We start from the raw sequence: 17,095 nt of genomic DNA, 5'->3' as shown, positions 1-17,095 counted from the left end.
AGCAGAGACGTTAGCGTGTTGGCTAAATTTAAGGAACAAAGAAATCAGTGTACCAGGGTCTTAATGCAGTCAAAGCGTTCTTATTTTAACAATTTATTTCAAGGTGTAAACAGATCTGATGTTATACGGAAAAAATTGAACGGTATACTTAAGAATGGGCCGCACAAAGAGACAATCACGAAAATCAAAATTGAAGGCACCGATAGAGAGGGGGAAGCTGTAGCTGATAAATTTAATGAACATTTTGTTAAGCCCGCTGAAAGTGTGTGTTCTATGAGTTCCTCCAAATAAATGCTTAGTGTTTCTGACAGCTTATTTCTTACTCCAACCGACGAAGAGAAAGTATTCTCAGCGTTTCAAAACTTAAACAAAACAGTAAAAGCTTCGATATATACGACATTCAAATAAAACCAATTAAACATGTATTGCAGGCGATTTTACCTTGTTTAACGCACATATTCCATTTAGCACTTAAGTATGGTACCTTTCCAAAAAAAAATGCAGATAGCAAAGGTAACTGTAATATATAAAACCGGTGATAAGAATGACTTAGGAAATTATCGACCTATTTCGGTTTTACCCATATTTTCCAAGGGATTAGAGAACATCATACATCAAAGGCTTAATAATTTTTGTGAGAAATTTTCAATCATTACGCCCTGTCAATATGGATTTATGAAAGGTCGCTCGACTGAGATTGCACTTTTAAAACAAAAAGAACCACCTTTAGGCAACATCGAAGCGAAGCTGATAACACTCGGCATATTCATTGATTTCACAAAAGCCTTTGACCGCATAAATTATAAAGCGTTACTTAAGAAACTGTTCATTTATGGTGTTCGCGGGGTCGCTTTACAAATGATTACTAGTTACCTTCAAAACCGCCATCAGTGTGATGAAATAAATAAGAAACGATTAAATTTCAGACCACTAACCGCCGGTGTACCACGGGGCAGTATTTTGGGGCCACTCCTCTTCAACTTGTATATTAATGACCTAGTAAATATTGATGGTAATGTGAACTGCATTATTTATGCGGACGATACGAGTATATTTTTTCCCGGGGTTAACATAGATACAATTATAAGCAATGCGAACCATTATCTTTATCAATTAAATGCTTGGGCATCATCGAATTCCCTGCAAATAAACGTAAGTAAAACAAAGGCCGTGGTATTTAGATCTCGGAATACAAATTGTAGTCCTAGGTCTGTACTTTTGCTTGGTACAGGCACTATTGATATAGTCGAGAGTGTAAAAGTCCTGGGTGTAATCTTTAATCAGTACATGACTTGGAACGATATGGTGCAATACACATGTAAAAAGCTATCGAAGGCTGTGGTATAATATACAGATATCGCCATATGATTCCTAGTTCGGCCATGATACTCGTTTACAACTCTATTTTCTACGCTCAATATAGCTCTTGCTTTTTGGTATGGGGAAATACGACCTTAACTAATATAAATCAAATGCATATTTTTCAGAAGAGAGTGATTCGTATGATATGTCATACTAGCTATGACAGTCATACGAAACCATTGTTTAAAAAATTTCATATTGTGCAAATTACAAGTCACTATAGTTACAAATTAGCCCTTGCCTATAAAAGTCGTTTTGTACCAACCGTTTACTTTTATCGATCTCAAATCTTCAGTTCAGGGAAACGCTCTACAGCACTCGTTCTGAAGATGCGTGGGCAGTACCGCACTCCAGGACCAATTACGGCGATCAAATGCTGAGATATGCACTACCGCGCTTTTTAAATTGTTGCAGTGAATCCGATATAAATATTTTAAGCGGAACTCGTAAGGACGTGCTTTCTGTATTTGTTAATGATTTTCTTAAATACGTTCCGGAATAGTTAAAGCATGAATCGATTGTACAATTTAGCTCACTTATTTTCTTTTTATTGGTGTAGAGATTGTGAATTTGTGTGAGTTTGTGTACGTGTATGTAGTTTTTTCTCTGCTGCGGTAGGGAGGGGATTTAGCTCACTTATTTTCTTTTTATTGGTGTAGAGATTGTGAATTTGTTTGAGTTTGTGTACGTGTATATATTTTTTTCTCTGCTGCTGTCGGGAGGGGGGCAGAGGCTCGTCAAGCAACACTGAGTTGCTTTTTTCTCTGCCTCCCCTCTCCAAACGGAGAGAAAATAAAGACTTTTGACTTTGACTAACGTGCCGTTTCCAAGACGTGCCGTCTCGCAGCTTCACCTGATATGATACCGGTCCACTGCGAGAGTAGACGACGGCGGGAACCCAGCGTGGGAACGCAAAGCTGCCAGCGAACGCGCTGTCGCCGGGGCAGAATTCTCTAATTGTTCTGCTGCTCTGTGCGTGCTTTTCCTGGCGCTGCTCGACGTAACGCTGATGGTCTGGGTGGACGCTGTCCAAAGCCGACCTGAGTTGGCGCGACATCATCAACTCTGCAGGGCTTCTTCCTGTCGACGTGCTTGGCAGGATATGCTGCTCAAACAGGAAGCGTGTGTGGCACACATCGATGTCAGCGCCTCTCAAGCGTCTCGGCGCTTTCGTGGTGTCTTGGACGAACCTTTCCGCTTGACCATTCGATGGTGGATGGTAGGGAGTAACCAATGCTTGTCGAATGTTGTTGCAGGCGAGGAACGTGCGGAACTCCTCTGACGCAAAGGCAGGGCCGTTGTCCGAGACAACCACATCGGGCAGTCCGTGGGTGGCGAACATCCTTCTTAGTTCGCGTACAACAGTCGCTGCTGACGTGGACTTCGTAATTCGTACTTCTAACCACTTAGAATACGAGTCCACGACCAAAAAGGTCTTTCCTTGGAAGGGGCCCGCAAAGTCCACGTGCAGACAGGACCATGGCCTGGAGCTGCATTCCCAGGGATGCACTGGAGCTTGTGGAGGCGAGCCCCTTGTGACTTGGCAAGTCGCGCAGGCGCTGACCTGCTCTTCGATTCCCTTGTCTAGGCCTGGCCACCAGACGTAGCCTCTGGCGAGCCCCTTCATGCGCACCATGCCGGGATGTGCAGAGTGGAGAATCTTAAGGATCTCGGGGCGGAGGCTAGGTGGCACAACTACGCGGCTGCACCAAAGAATGCAGTCACGGTATGCGGAGAGTTCGTCACGGCGCACATAGTATGCATCTTGGTTTTAAAAGCGCACAAAAGACGAGGACAGAGTAAGAAGCACAAACGACGGACGAGCACTCACTCGCAACTGATAGGTTTTATTGGAACCTCAGAAAACACAAAAAGCATCCCGCCACCCCCCCCCCCCCCCCAGATCGCTCATGCGCACCGCAGCTCCTTGTTGTCAAACTACACATCTTGAAAACTGTAAAATCACGATGTTTACGTGTTGACACGTGTCGTTGTCTTTAGAAACGCCAACTCGGCCTCAGTCAGTGCAAAGGGAGGGTTGGCTTATGCATCCCTCTCCCGGGATGCTTTTTGTGTTTTCTGAGGTTCCAATAAAACCTATCAGTTGCGAGTGAGCGCTCGTCCGTCGTTTGTGTTTCTTACTCTGTCCTCGTCTTTTGTGCGCTTTTAAAACCAAGATGAATAACTACCAACTAGCCCAACTTTCCACTCTACTGCACATAGTATGGTTGGAACTCTTCTGATGGCTTCTCGTCAGGACATCCGAAGCTTGATCCATCGGAGGACGCGGGACAGCTTCGGCCTGTTTCGTTAGTCGAGCAATCCGCTCTGCGTCGACTGGCCTCTCTGGAGCAGCCTCGAGCAGGAGAACTTCCTCCAGGGGTGGGGGCTGGAAGTCCTTTGTCGGCAGAGGCAACCGACTGAAGGAGTCGGCATTGCCCATCTGTCGACCTCGACGGTAGACCAGCTCGTAGTCGTACTGTCCCAGGAGCAGATTCCATCGGAGCAGGCGTGGCGATAGAACCGCTGAGATGGATTTGCTGTAGTGCAGGAGCCCAAGCAAGGGTTTGTGATCTGTGTAGATCTTGAAGTGTCTCCCATACAGGTACTGGTGAAACTTCTTGACTCCTGACACCACGGCCAACGCCTCTCGTACTGTTTGAGAGTAGTTCCGCTCGGTCGGAGCCATCATCCTGGATTCGTAGGCGACTGGAGTTTCCAGGCCAGGCTGATTTTCATGACTCAGCACAAAACCGAGCCCGTATGGCGATGCGTCACATGCGAGAACGAGGGGCTTGTGGACGTCGTAGTGTCTCAACACCGCTGACGATTCCAGAAGATTTTTTTGCGTTGATAAATGCCTGGGCTTCATCCGGTCCCCATCTCCATGGCGAGTCTTTGCCTAGGAGACGGCGCAGGGGTTCGAGCGTGTGCGCTGCTCCGCGTAGGAAACGGTTGTAAAAGTTCAACAACCCGAGGAAGGACTGAAGCTGCTGCTTGTCCTTGGGTGCTGGAGCTTCCTTCCGAGTTTTGACCTTTTCTTCAGTCGGGTAAATGCCTTGGCTGTCGATGCGATAGCCCAAGAAGACGACTTCAGGCACTCCGAAGGCGCACTTGTCTTTGCTCAAGCGCACTCCATCTTCCTGGATTCTGTTCAAAACCGCTCGAAGGTTGCGGTGGTACTCTACTTCCGTTCGGCCTCCGACGATGATGTCGTCCCGGTGGACGTGCACCATTGGGAGTCCGGCCAGCAGTTCCTCCATATATCGCTGGAAGATGGCAACGGCTGTGGCGACACCGAATGGAAGGCGGGTGACTCGAAACAGTCCGCGATGCGTGTTGACCGTCAGCAAGTCGGCGGTCTCGTCGTCCCCAGTCAGCTGCTGGTATGCTTGATCTAGGTCAAGGCGCGAGAACACCTTGCAACCTGCGAGGTTGGCGAAGAGCTGCTCTGCGGTAGGTAAGGGGTATGTCTCCCATTGGAGCGCTGGGTTGACGGTGCACTTGTAGTCGCCGCACAGGCGAATCTTGCCGTTTTTCTTCACGACTGGGACGACCGGAGTTGACCAACGTGAATTACGCACTGGCTGGTAGACGCCTTGCTCGACGAGAATGTCGATGGCGGCTTCGACGCGAGAACGTAGAGCAACAGGTACCTAGGAACCGGGGTGTAGCCGCAGGGGCGACCTCGATGCGAACAGGTAGTCCTTTGCTTTTTCCCAGTCCCTCCTTGAAGACGTCAGGAAATTCGGCTACCACAACGCTGACTGGTTGCTGCCGAAGGGTTCGTTCTTCAGAGAGTTGCTGCACGCCACTGAGGCCGATTCCCAACGCAGGAAACCAGTCTCGACCGAGCAGACTGGTGCCGGTTCCTTTCACCACCAGGAGAGGAAGGCGTGCCTCTCGGGTCTTGTAAGTGACGTCAACCTCCAGTGTACCCATGATGTCGAGCCGCTCGTGGGTGTAGGATTGTAGCTGGAGTGGAGAGGGTTGAAGATTAATGGTCGTGAAACCCAGAACTCGGAAAGTCTCTGAGCTGATCACGGTGCAGGCGGAGCCTGAGTCCACCTCCATAGATAAAGCATGTCCGTTGATCGCAACGTCTGCGAATACAGCGGGGGTGAAGGAGCTGACTGTCGACAGTGACTGAAGAACCGGAACCTCCTTCACAGGTTTAGCCGTGTGGCAAACGGACGGCGTCACGTGGTAGACATCCTGATCTGGGGTTCGGTTGCTTCTGTCAGCTGGTGATTATGGCCTCTGGGCCGCCGTTCGGAGTCTGGTGGTCGCTCAGAAGCCTTGCCCGGTTTCTTTTTCCTTTTGCCGCTTTTTTACGGCAGGCCTTCTGCAGGTGTCCTTCGTTGCCGCAGAAGTGGCATACGACACTGGCGTAGGAACAGTTTGCGGCATCGTGTGAGCCCGTGCATCTCCAGCATTGGACATGAGAAGATCGATCGTTGGTGGAAGCGCTATAACTAAGGGGATTCCGCGGCGCCTGTGCCACTCTGTTTTGCTCTTGGCGAGCTTCTGACCTGGTGCAACGAAGTTCTTCTGTCTTAACGGCTGCTTCCTCAGCAGCCCGAGCCATCTAAGCAGCCTTGGTCACTGTGAGCTCTGGTTCAGCCAACAGTCGGCGCTGAAGGGTCTTTTCGCGCAAGCCGCATATCAGTCGGTCGCACAGTAGACGATCAAGCCAGTCCTCAAACTCGCAATGACGAGCGAGATGCCGAAGTGCAGCGAGGTAGGCCGGCACTGTCTCTCCTTGGAGCTGATCCCTTTTGTTGAAAGCGTTCCAAGGTGACAGAGGGCTTGCTGACGAAGTGGGTATCCAGTTTAGCCACGATGTCAGTGTGTGGTGTCCGCATCGGCGTCTTGGGGGCACACCGGTGAGGACGAGAACTTGAATACACAACACCCACGGTGTATATATATGTGTGTTTTCTGAGAATAAACTTCAGTTGTAAGTAGCGCTCTGTGTTGTTCGTTTCTTTTAGTCGCCATTGGCTTCCAAGAGCCGCTCGAGACACGGGCATTACAGAGAATTGTGAACGTCTTTTATTTTTTTACCTGCGATCATCGGGTGCAGTGACTAAAGTACGTTCCTTCAAGGCCACATGGTCCGTGTTTCAACGCTCTCGAAGATGAATGGGTGCGGTGCAAGCGGTCGCTAGCTTTCTTTTCATGTAGTGTTGATCAGAACTTCAGCTTGGGCGAGTTGGTTATTCATGATACTGCGTGCGCTGCGCTGCGTGAGTGTTCTTCCTTTGTATGCGTGAAATTACTTTTAAGTGTGTCTGACCTTGTGCGCTGTCAAGCAGTATCATGTAGTGTTGACATGCAATACTTCGCCACTCAGACAATCGAAATCGAAACCATTGTCGCTCCTCTCCATGGCCGACTTGTAGCGAGGTATGGATAGTATGGTCGGTGTCGTGCATAGCTCTGGTTCATAGTAGCAACGTTCTTCTCGCGAAGCTTGTCATATTTGCTTATCCTCCGGTTACAGTGCTCCTGTACGCCGGACCAAAGTTCGTGCGAATGCGTACCAATTATCCGGTTTCGTTTTAAAATTACTGGATTGGATTGTCTTACGTCGTTGGATTCTCTAAACAAGCTGATGTTCTGCAAGATTAAAACCTTGCGCGAAAATAGGAAGCTTTCAGTAAATAGCTGTAAGAATAGAAATGAAAAATTTCGGTTTCTATTTTCTTACTTATTTTTCTTCTGTGAGAAATGTGAGAAAAATCCACTTAGAGCCTGGCGGCCTGGCTTTTTTCAAGCCAATCCGCAAGCCGAAGTCGCCGAAGCGCTTCATCGCGTTTTGAAAAGTTTCTGATAAGATACAGTGGATGACATGACAGTCATGAGTTACGACAGTTAGCCAAGGGGTGGATACAGTTGGCGCACGTGTTAATTGTTGACCTCTTTGTCTAAGAGCCTTCGCTGCATAACGAGCGAGCTTCGCAGGTTGGTGAGGCCGATCTCCCACACGCTCACGACGTGATAGCAACTTCAGCTTTTCGCCCTACACTATCTGCACTACGAGAGCTGTCGTAAGTTTCTCTTACTACTAACCACGCTACGCCAGCGGACAATGAGTTGACAGTACGGGTGGCGTGTACGGGTGTTCATAACGAAAGAGAAGCGTCTTTTTCGCCGCGTAAAGGAAGTGCGCGTCGTAGAACGCTGGAAGTGCGTGAGAATGTGATTTTAGCGGTTGTGATGCAACTAGGGTGACCACCCGTCCCGCGACTCGCGGGACTGTCCCGCATTGGGCGCGTTCAGTAGCGCCTCCCTTGCCTCCGAACGGAGTGATTCGAGTCGGAGTCATCGGAGCGCCTACTGAACGGCCAAAAAACCCGCGGCTCCAAACCTGCTTCTACGCAGCTTCAGCTTCCCCCCTGTGCCAGACGGTCTCCGAATAAGCTGGAAGCAGACGATGGCGAGCACGATCGCTTTTATTTGACGCCGGTTTTGAAGAAGTCTGGACAAGGTCGTTTAAAGAAAAAGCGAGTAACTGTACACATCAGCGCTGCTGTTCGAAGCGATGCAACGCGATCGAGCCCTTCGCTTGGCTGTGCAAAGGCAGCTACTGTTATAAAAGCCGACAAAAATCGTCGTCAGCACACGCAAAATACAGAGCTCAGCGAATCTACCCCGCCGGTTGCGATACTTTTATACGGCCATAAGTTTGTTCTGCCCTTCGTAACGAACTTCCTATAAGATATATTCGTATACACGGGAAGTTCGGCCGCGCTCGGCGATCAAGGTTTTGTCGGCCGAAGCGAGCCTCAGCCAACGTGCACCCCGATTTAGCTACGCAAACAAAACATTAATCGGTATCATGCTCTGCGTGAGTGTCCAACCGGCTTCCAAAGTCGCGTTCATACCCTGTTTTTCTCTGTTGAGCGCGGACAGGACTACCGTCAATATTACCGAGTTTCCGTGCAACGGCGATCAAGACACGGCGTCAAATGAACGTTTACGCTGTTTATTAGCTTATTCAAACCAAAAAAAATACGGTCCAATGCATTTTCCTAAAGAGCCTTACCTGAAAAAGATATTGGAACGCGTTATTCGTCTTACCTTGAGCACTTTTCATTAACAAAAGCGAGCAAACCGCGCACCCGCGACAGAACCTAAGCAGCTTATCCCGCCATATTGTTTGTTTTTTTCCTCTTTTAGCGCCGGAAATCGTCACCAGTCAGGAAATGACGTCATTTTAGCTCCTTTGACTCTACGTCCACCGTCTCCGGACTCGGTGCTTCGGAGCTTGACTCCGAAGCCCCGGAGTTACGTGCACCGGAAGTGACTTTTGGCCGTACAGTGGAAGGAGTCAGTGACTCCTTGACTCCGAAGCCGCTACTGAACGCGCCCTTGAGGGCTCGTGTTTCGTGTCCCGCAAGGAATTTTCAAATCTTCAAATTGTCCTTCATTTTATACTGTCGTAAAATTCACTCTGCAACTCATGGTGCCGCCGAACAACGGGGCACGGGGAAGCGCGGAGGTCGCTGGTAACCGTGCGAAACGGATGGGTACGCTATCTTCTATTCAAGCACTGCGGAAAGTGCGGAAAGCGACCGTCGTTTTTGCAGTAGAACCGACGCGCATGCTCCGTTGTGCCTCTCCCTTGGTGGCAAAATATTGCAAGAAAAATTGCTCGCCAAAATTTTAAATATAAGATATTGTAATTATTTTCATACCGCTGCGTCAATGCAAAAGGGTTGCCGTGGATTGACCCTCACGAGGGTCGAAAAAGAACATAATGTTAAAAACTTGTGTACACTCTAAAAAAAGCCCGTGTGCCTACTTTCACGCGCAACACTCGGAGGGCCAATTACCGTAACTTACAGAGGCAGCTCAGCGAATGATGGTGCCGACACATATGTTTAGATGAAAAAACGCAGACTGAGTTGAGACATTAAGCAATGGAAGTGCGACGTTTTGCATTGCCTAATGTCACGACTCGTATTGCGTTTTGCGGTCTAAACATATATTTCGGCATTCTCATTCGCTGAGCTGTCTCCGTAAGTTGCGGTGATTGGCTCTCCGAGTGTTGTGCGGGAAAGTGGACGCACGGGGTTTTTTTTTTTTTTTTTTTTAGGGTGTAGGACCATGTTGATAAATGTAAGCGTTGACAGGAAACAATAACCAGAAAAGGATTAACGGTTTCTTATTTCCATTTGATGCATTGAGTTCTGCTTTAGTTGATTTTAATGTTTTTAATTTCGACACATTTAATAACACATTTGGCATAAAATAAGTATATCACTGGGAGTGCAAATTATTTGAGCTGAATTGCTGCAATACAATTAGAATGTATATAAATAGCACAGGATATTAAATGTGTTAACAGAGCTTAGGTTCGTGGTGTACCTGTTAATAAATTTCCTCTACCTCCCCTGCCGCCCCCACTGCCCCGCGTCCCGCATTTCGCTAGCAGGAAGGTGGTCACCCTAGATACAACGTTTCAGAACGTGAAGATACCTGGTTTAAAAGATGAAAGAGAATTACTCCACTAGCCGATGTCTACCTAAGCCTAATGTTGCCAAGACATGAAATTGCATTGTAGGAATTGACGTTATTTGTGTAAAACGATAGTCGAGAAGGACAAAATTTCTTCATGGTCTTTGTTTCAACGCTCACGAAGATGAATGGGTGTGATGCAAGCGGTCGCTGACCTTTTTTTCATGCAGTGGTCACGTGGAATACTTTGCCACTCGGACAATCAAAACCATATGTCACTCCTCTCCATGGCCAATTTGTAGCGAGGTATGTTTTGTATGGTCGGTGTCGAGCATAGCTCTGGTGCATAGTAGTGACATTCTCGCGAAGCTTGTCTTGTTTGGTTAGCCTCTGGTTACAGTGCTCCTGTACGCTGAACAGAAGTTCGTGCGAATGCGTTCCATTTATCTGGTTTCGTGTTGAATTAACTGGATTGGATTGTCTAAACGAGCTGATGTCCTGCAAGATTAAAGTTTTGTGCAAAAATATGAATATGAAGCTTACAAGAATGGACAGTTGGGCTAGTTGGCAAACGTTCATCATGAAAAACAGTGCGAAACACAGGGACACAGAGCAGAGAAACACATACAGGACAGCGCCTTGTCATGTATGTGTTTCTCTCCTTTCGGGAAATAAGTGTGAAAAAGTAAAAATGAAACATTTTGATTTCTGTATTCTTGCTTATTTTTTCTTCTGCAAGAATTGTGGACGAAATGCATTTAGAACCAGGCTTCTTTCAAGCCAATCCGTAGGCTGAAGTCGCCGAAGCGCGTTTCGCAAAGTTTCTGATGACAGTAATGAGTCATGACAGTTAGCCAAGGGGTGATTGTTGACGTCTTTGTGTAAGCACCTTCACTGTATAAAGAGCGAGCTTCGCAGATTGGTAAGTCCGATCTCATACACGTTCGCGTCTTGATAGCAACTTCAGTTTTTGGCCCTACACAATCTGCACTACGGGGGATTTCGTAAGTTTCGCTTACTACTAGCCAGGCGGTCACTCGACGCCAGAGGACAATGGGTTGACAGTACGGATGGCGTGTACGGGTGGGTGTCCATAACAAAAGAGGAGCGCCTTTTCGCCGCGTAAATGAAGTGCGCTTCGCAGAGAGCTGGTACTCTGTGAGAATGTGATGCTAGCGGTTCCGATACAACGTTTGAGAACATGATACCTGGTCCGAAAAGTGAGAAAAACTCCACTAGCCGACGTCTACCTAAGCCTAATGTCGCCGAGACAAGAAATCGCATTGTAGGAGCCCTTACCTTAACACAAGCTTTGTGAGGAGGTAACACTAGCTGTTTGAATCAGTGTGTCGAACCGAAAAAAATACGGGTTCGGTTACGGTTCAGGTTCAGGTAAATTTATTTTGTTCCGGTTCAGTTCCGGTTCGATTAATTCGATCCGTGAACCGGTTCGCGAACCGGTTCGGGGCGCTGAACCGGTTTGCGGACCGGTTCGGAATTTATAAATGACAAATTGCAACATCAAAATAAATTACAAATAAAACATCTGAAATCAGCACATACGAAACGGGGTACATCGTAGTGTAAGGCTCAGGGATTTCTACCAGGAATGGTTTCTTTATGTGCACTCAAAGATTACCTCACCGACGTTTACGCGTTCGGACTTCATCTAATTGGGTCCGACGCAGTAGCTGTAAAATCCGCGACCTCCTTACAAACCCACTTACAAGTAGAACTCGCTATCTATCCCGCCACCTCGGCGTGTAAGCAACTGAAGGAACAGTGGGGAGAAAATACAGCTTTCTTTATTTGCACTAGCCTTCGGTAACTCAAATTAGACCCTTAAAGAAGTTTTCATTAAACAAGATACGGAATATGAAAAACACTTTGCCGAACGCAACGCCAGAAGGACGTAATAGGATAAATATTAAAATAGAAGAGTTTGCTGTCTCACAAATATGTTAGCTTCTAAGTGCCTGTACGAAACCGGATGCATTGTTATCAAACTCCACAGCCTTTTCTTTTCTCATTCCGATGGAAGCAAGCTTCAAGAACTCGCGCGTTCTAGAAACGTGTTGTGAAATGAGCACACAGCAGCATTTAGGATTTACGAGGTTGTAGAAAAATTAACGCCCCTGACGCGATTTTTTTTTTTTTTTTTTTTTTTTGCACAGCCTTTCAATTTTTTTTTCCGTGCAAGCCGCGACCAGCGCAATACTGGTTCCTATGTCAAGATTCATGGATGCATCGTTTGTCAAGATTCATGGATGCAGCGTTTATATTCCTAAGACTGAGTGGAGAAGAAAAATATGTAAAGGCCCGTTCACACGATGCATTTTTCTCGCGCATCTAGTGTCGCGAAACCTAGTTTCGCGAAATGGTTGCGCCGTCTGAACGAGTCCGAAAAGGACGCGCGCATCTGAAAAAAGTTGCGCGCACACCTCGCTTCTGGAGCGAGCTTTTGCTGAAACTTTACCGAGTCCTGTCAATCACTCTGAGGGCGCCGCCAATGGCCGCTCAGAAACGCTCTCACGTGGCTTTTGAGGGGGGAGCGAGCTGTTTGAGAAGACCACTTCACTGCCGGTATTGTAGCCGAGCCAAATCCGATAAAAACCGAAACCACGAACGATGGATACTGCCGGCGCTTCCGCAAGCACGTCAAGCTCCACTGAAGGAAAAGTGAGTAGCACATCGGAAAAAAATCCAGCGATGGACGAAGGCGTAATTGGTGATGATGATAATTCGCGTCTATTTTTAGTCATAATTAACAAATAAAGCCTTAAGACAAGGAAACAAAAAGGGACGTACACAGTACCGTCTCAAAACCAGCACAGCGTACAGCTCTCATTTACTTCCACAACAGTCTTCTTCTTCGTCAACCTCCATTCAAATTATACATATTCAACAGTAAATAAAGTAAATGGCAGTAAATGACAGCTGTATGCTGTGCTGGTTTTAAGACGGTGGTGTGTATGTCCCTTTTTGTTTCCTTGTCTTAAGGTTTTATTTCTTAATTATGATTGTTCACCAGCTCGCCTACGTTTTAACTCTTAGAATGTGGCGGGAGATGGAGAACACGACGCTGAATGGTTCATGGTGATGATGATGATGTTGGCTTTCAACTGAAGCGCCACTTTATGGTCAACACCCAAACTATTTTCGCGAGTCCAAACGTCATCGTTGTTGCACGTGGAGCGGTGCGTGTGAACGAACACATTTCGCGAAACTTGAGTGTCGCGAAACCGTTGCGCGCCTAAAAGATGCATCGTGTGAACAGACCTTAAGCGAGATGTGTGTCAGTTAACGGCACTTAAAAAACAAATGGCATTTATAGCACATTCATTGTCAACAGCGCGTGGCCGAACCGTTTTGACATGAGCCGGTAACCGTTATTTTTTTTCCGGTTCAGTTCCGGTTCGGGTTCATAGCGATAACAATATAACGGTTCGGGTTGGGATTCAGTTACGGAAAAAATATCGGTTCGGTTCCGGTTTTCGGTTCGGTTCGGTTCCGGTTCGACACCCTGGTTTGAATATAGCTAGAAAGTTTGGGAAGACGACGTTACTTGTGTAATACGATAGTTGAGAAAAACGAAATTTCTCAATGGCGCCGACGTCCACCGAACCCTAATGTCGTCAAAACTGGGTCCCTATTGTTTCGTCGAAGCACGTTTCGAGTTGACACGTTTCGTCTGCACTAATATTTTATCGACACTTCTTATGCAAATTGCACTTTTTAGGGACATTACGTCGCGCGTGTATGACTGGGGTTAGGGTGCCGACATGTTTGTCTCGGGGTGAAGACATCCTTCGTTGCACTGAGTGAGCCAGCACGTGACTTACGCGCACTTCAAAAGACAAAAAGAAACGACTGGGCGGAAAAATAGTCAAGATGTTACCACATTATCAAAAGCGCATGCGTGTATGAAGACCACCTGTTCCGCAAAATTTGCCAAAATCTTCAAGACGTCCCGCATTTCATACTGCTGTCAGATCCACTATGCAACTCGTGACACTGCCGAGCAATGGGGCATGGGGACGCGCGGAGGTCGCTGGCAATCGTGTGAAGCGCAACGGTACGCCATTTTCTATCAAAGTATTGCGGGAAGCTACCTTCGTTCTTGCAGGAGGTCCTCCTGCAAGACGTCGCACTTCGAACATCGGTGCCTCGTCTTCATGTTGCATCCAGGGTGGCGGCACCTCGCAGCATTGGGGGTGTCATCCTTCTATGGAAGATGGTCATCTTTCTGGCGGCTTCACATGGAAGGACTTTTACTTTCTTTCTGGGTGGCACATTGTCATCTCCACTCTCTGTTGGGTCGACTTGTTCCATCTTTTGTGCAATCCATGCTTCCGCAACAGACACCTTCAACTCCAGATACTGCATGATGTTTTTGTTTTGCAACCATATTTCTCGTCAGCTCTGTATTAGAGCTCGCCATTCACGCAGGCCAGGTCTGACGTGTAGGATGGTGCGAAGGGTCCAGTTGTTTGTTCTACTTTTCTGGCTGTAGAGAGATAGGAACCGATCATCTAAGTCTACATCTCCATCTTCTTGTTGTAGTGTTTGATGACTGACCGGCGTGCGACTACAATGTATTTCTTTTCCTTTTTGCACGAGTATTCCGGCTAATTTCCGAAGGTGGACGATACCATGACAATGGGCTTCTTGTCAACCCATTTCGTGCATGCCAGCTTATCATCCCACCGCATCAACTGCCCGCAAGTGTCTAATGGCAAAAACTTGTTTTTTCACTAGCTGCTTCACGAGGAGAACTGAACAAAACCATCGGTCAAAGTACAAGGCCGAGCTCAGTATCACGGTTTCACTCAGCTTTATTACCGATTTGCCGGCCATGCCAAGACCCACATCAGGGAATGTCTCTTTTCCCTTGTACACCTCGAAGTCGTAGATTAATCCATCCTTCCCTGCGAGTACGAGCTCTTCAACCCGACCGGGTTGGTCTTGTTCGGCACGTACTGCTTGAGTCCCGAGCGTCCCGAAAGCAGAATGATCTGTTCATCGCTGCAGAAGCAGTTCGGCCCATCTAGAGCTAAGCATCCTTTTTGCACCATTTCGACCTTCCAGAGCCTGACTTGTTGCTTCTCATCATCATCAGTCACTTCGGCGTCTAGTTGACAACTCAAGTTTGCCCTTATTCGAAAAAAACAATCTCTAGCATAGAGCAACCAAAGAAGCTCTTCACTTCTTGAACTGTTATCTTGGCCGTGTTCTCTCTTTTGTAGTATTTGCCTGTTTGTGTTGTCTGCAATGATTTTAAACAGGTTCTCCTAAACGTACTGCTTGAAATATTTGACTGGCAAAAAGTCACTTCCGAAAAGACGCAACTCGTCTCTTCTGGCGGTACATCATCGTTCGAAGGTGCACAGCTCGTTCGATTCCAGAGCACATGGCCAGGTGGTTTATGCGTGTCTCTAAGGTCGTCATTGGCGACGCAGAAATGACCAGTGTACTCTTCTGTCTCAAAGTCATAGAGCTCTCCGAGATTCTCTTTTTCGAAGTCTTCGACTTCAGATGTTTAAGCATCACAAATGGAGACCAGGATATCCTCTGCCTGACTGTTTGAGATTGCTGAAATGTAAAAAAATACCTACCAATTATTTCTGTATTCAAATCAGGCAGTGTTATGAAAATATCTGCACTTTGATGCTGAACGTTTCTCGCCAAAAATATCCGAAGTAGCAGCCTAGAGACCCAGTGTCCACGTGCTGGCACATTTTCTTGAATGCTCCTCCAATAACGCATAAGTAAATTGTTTCTATAGACCGACACGCGGAGCAGCTGTGTTTACCAACACGGCCGGAAGGCCGCGCATGCGCGGTAGCTATGTGGGCAAAAGCAGCCCGGCTCTCCGTGTTTTCGCCATTGCGCTCTATGGCGTGCGCTCGTTGTTGACGTTGTAGGGACGCTTGTATCTTTATTTGTGCGTCGTATTTCCTCACAACGTATGTCGTATGCTATGCCCGTCTATTTGAGCTTGTTGCCCGAGCCTGAACGGCAGCGGTATCGAAACAAACTGTGCGTGGACGGCGTTGCCAACGAGGATCCGTACGCCGTATAAACAAGACCTGCTGGACTTTCGACGTAAAGTTGCTGCCACCGACGTCGATGGCTCACGTCGTCGTTTATTTAGTTTTTTCGCCAAGCCAGTTCACGGCCGACACGGTGCAGGCGTACAAGTCTCTCGAGGCCTACGATTACTTCGAGTCGGTTTCCCACTCCCGGCGGAATCGGCAGATTGTAAGTCTGCGGAAGTGTATTTATTAGTTAAATAAATACACAACGCGTCTTGAAGTCAGGGTATGATATTTTTCTTACCCTCATGACCACAAGGCAAGACAAGCAGTAACGCTTTGTCCGTTCTGCAGTCTTGGCGGTAACAGGTTACAAGTAACGGCGTTGTTGGTAACGCGTTACTTTTTTCAGTAACGTAGGAACCCACTCGTTACGTTTTCAACACAGTAACGGGTAACGTACTTATGTTACTATTTCAAGTAACGTAGTTACGTTAGTCGTTACTACTTCCCAAGTCTTAAAGAAATTACACTTCAATTGTTTCCGTGTTTTAGGCGTCAAGCCATGTTTTCTTTGCGTTTTTTCTCGTAAGTATTTAAGTGAAACCGTAAAAAAAGATAAAGTAATTATGTTCAGTTTCTGCATGAACATAATGTTTCTGGATATATTACCTGTATCGTCAAAACCGTAAAATGTGTTAAATCATAATTTAAAAAAAGTAACGCAAAATAAGAAGTAACGTGCGTTACTTTTTATCGGTAGCGGTAACTCGTTCCTTTTATTCTTAGGTAACGTAGCTCAGTAACGCGTACCTTTTATTTGCAAGTAACGAGTAAGGTATTTCGTTACTTTTTTTCGGTAACGCCTACAACACTGCCGTTCTGTCGCCGTTCCCCTTCTGCTGGGTAGCACGGGCGTAACGAGCCTTTGACGAGCGCTTGGCCGGTGCTTTGTGCGCGAACACTATGGGAACAAAATCCGGGTGGTCTCGATCAGACAACGGTTTTCCCGCACATAAGCAAGCCTCGGGACGGAGATTGAAATGGAAGCCGTACTTGCCTTCAAGAAAGTGTTTGCCGCACAAACGGTCGTTCGCGCGAGGCGAACATTCTTTTCTATCCACGGATATTATCCACCTTCTATGCCTTGCAGAGTCTGCCGGGAACTTGTGGAAACTCACTGCGCTGCTTTTCTTGTACATTTCGGTGCAATTAACGGCAACACAGCATCG

The sequence above is a fragment of the Ixodes scapularis genome, unplaced genomic scaffold (assembly GCF_016920785.2).
Source record: "Ixodes scapularis isolate PalLabHiFi unplaced genomic scaffold, ASM1692078v2 PGA_scaffold11__112_contigs__length_91849675, whole genome shotgun sequence".
Classification (NCBI taxonomy): domain Eukaryota; kingdom Metazoa; phylum Arthropoda; class Arachnida; order Ixodida; family Ixodidae; genus Ixodes; species Ixodes scapularis.
The sequence above is the reverse complement of the archived record's forward strand: the minus strand, read 5'-3'. Positions refer to the sequence as shown.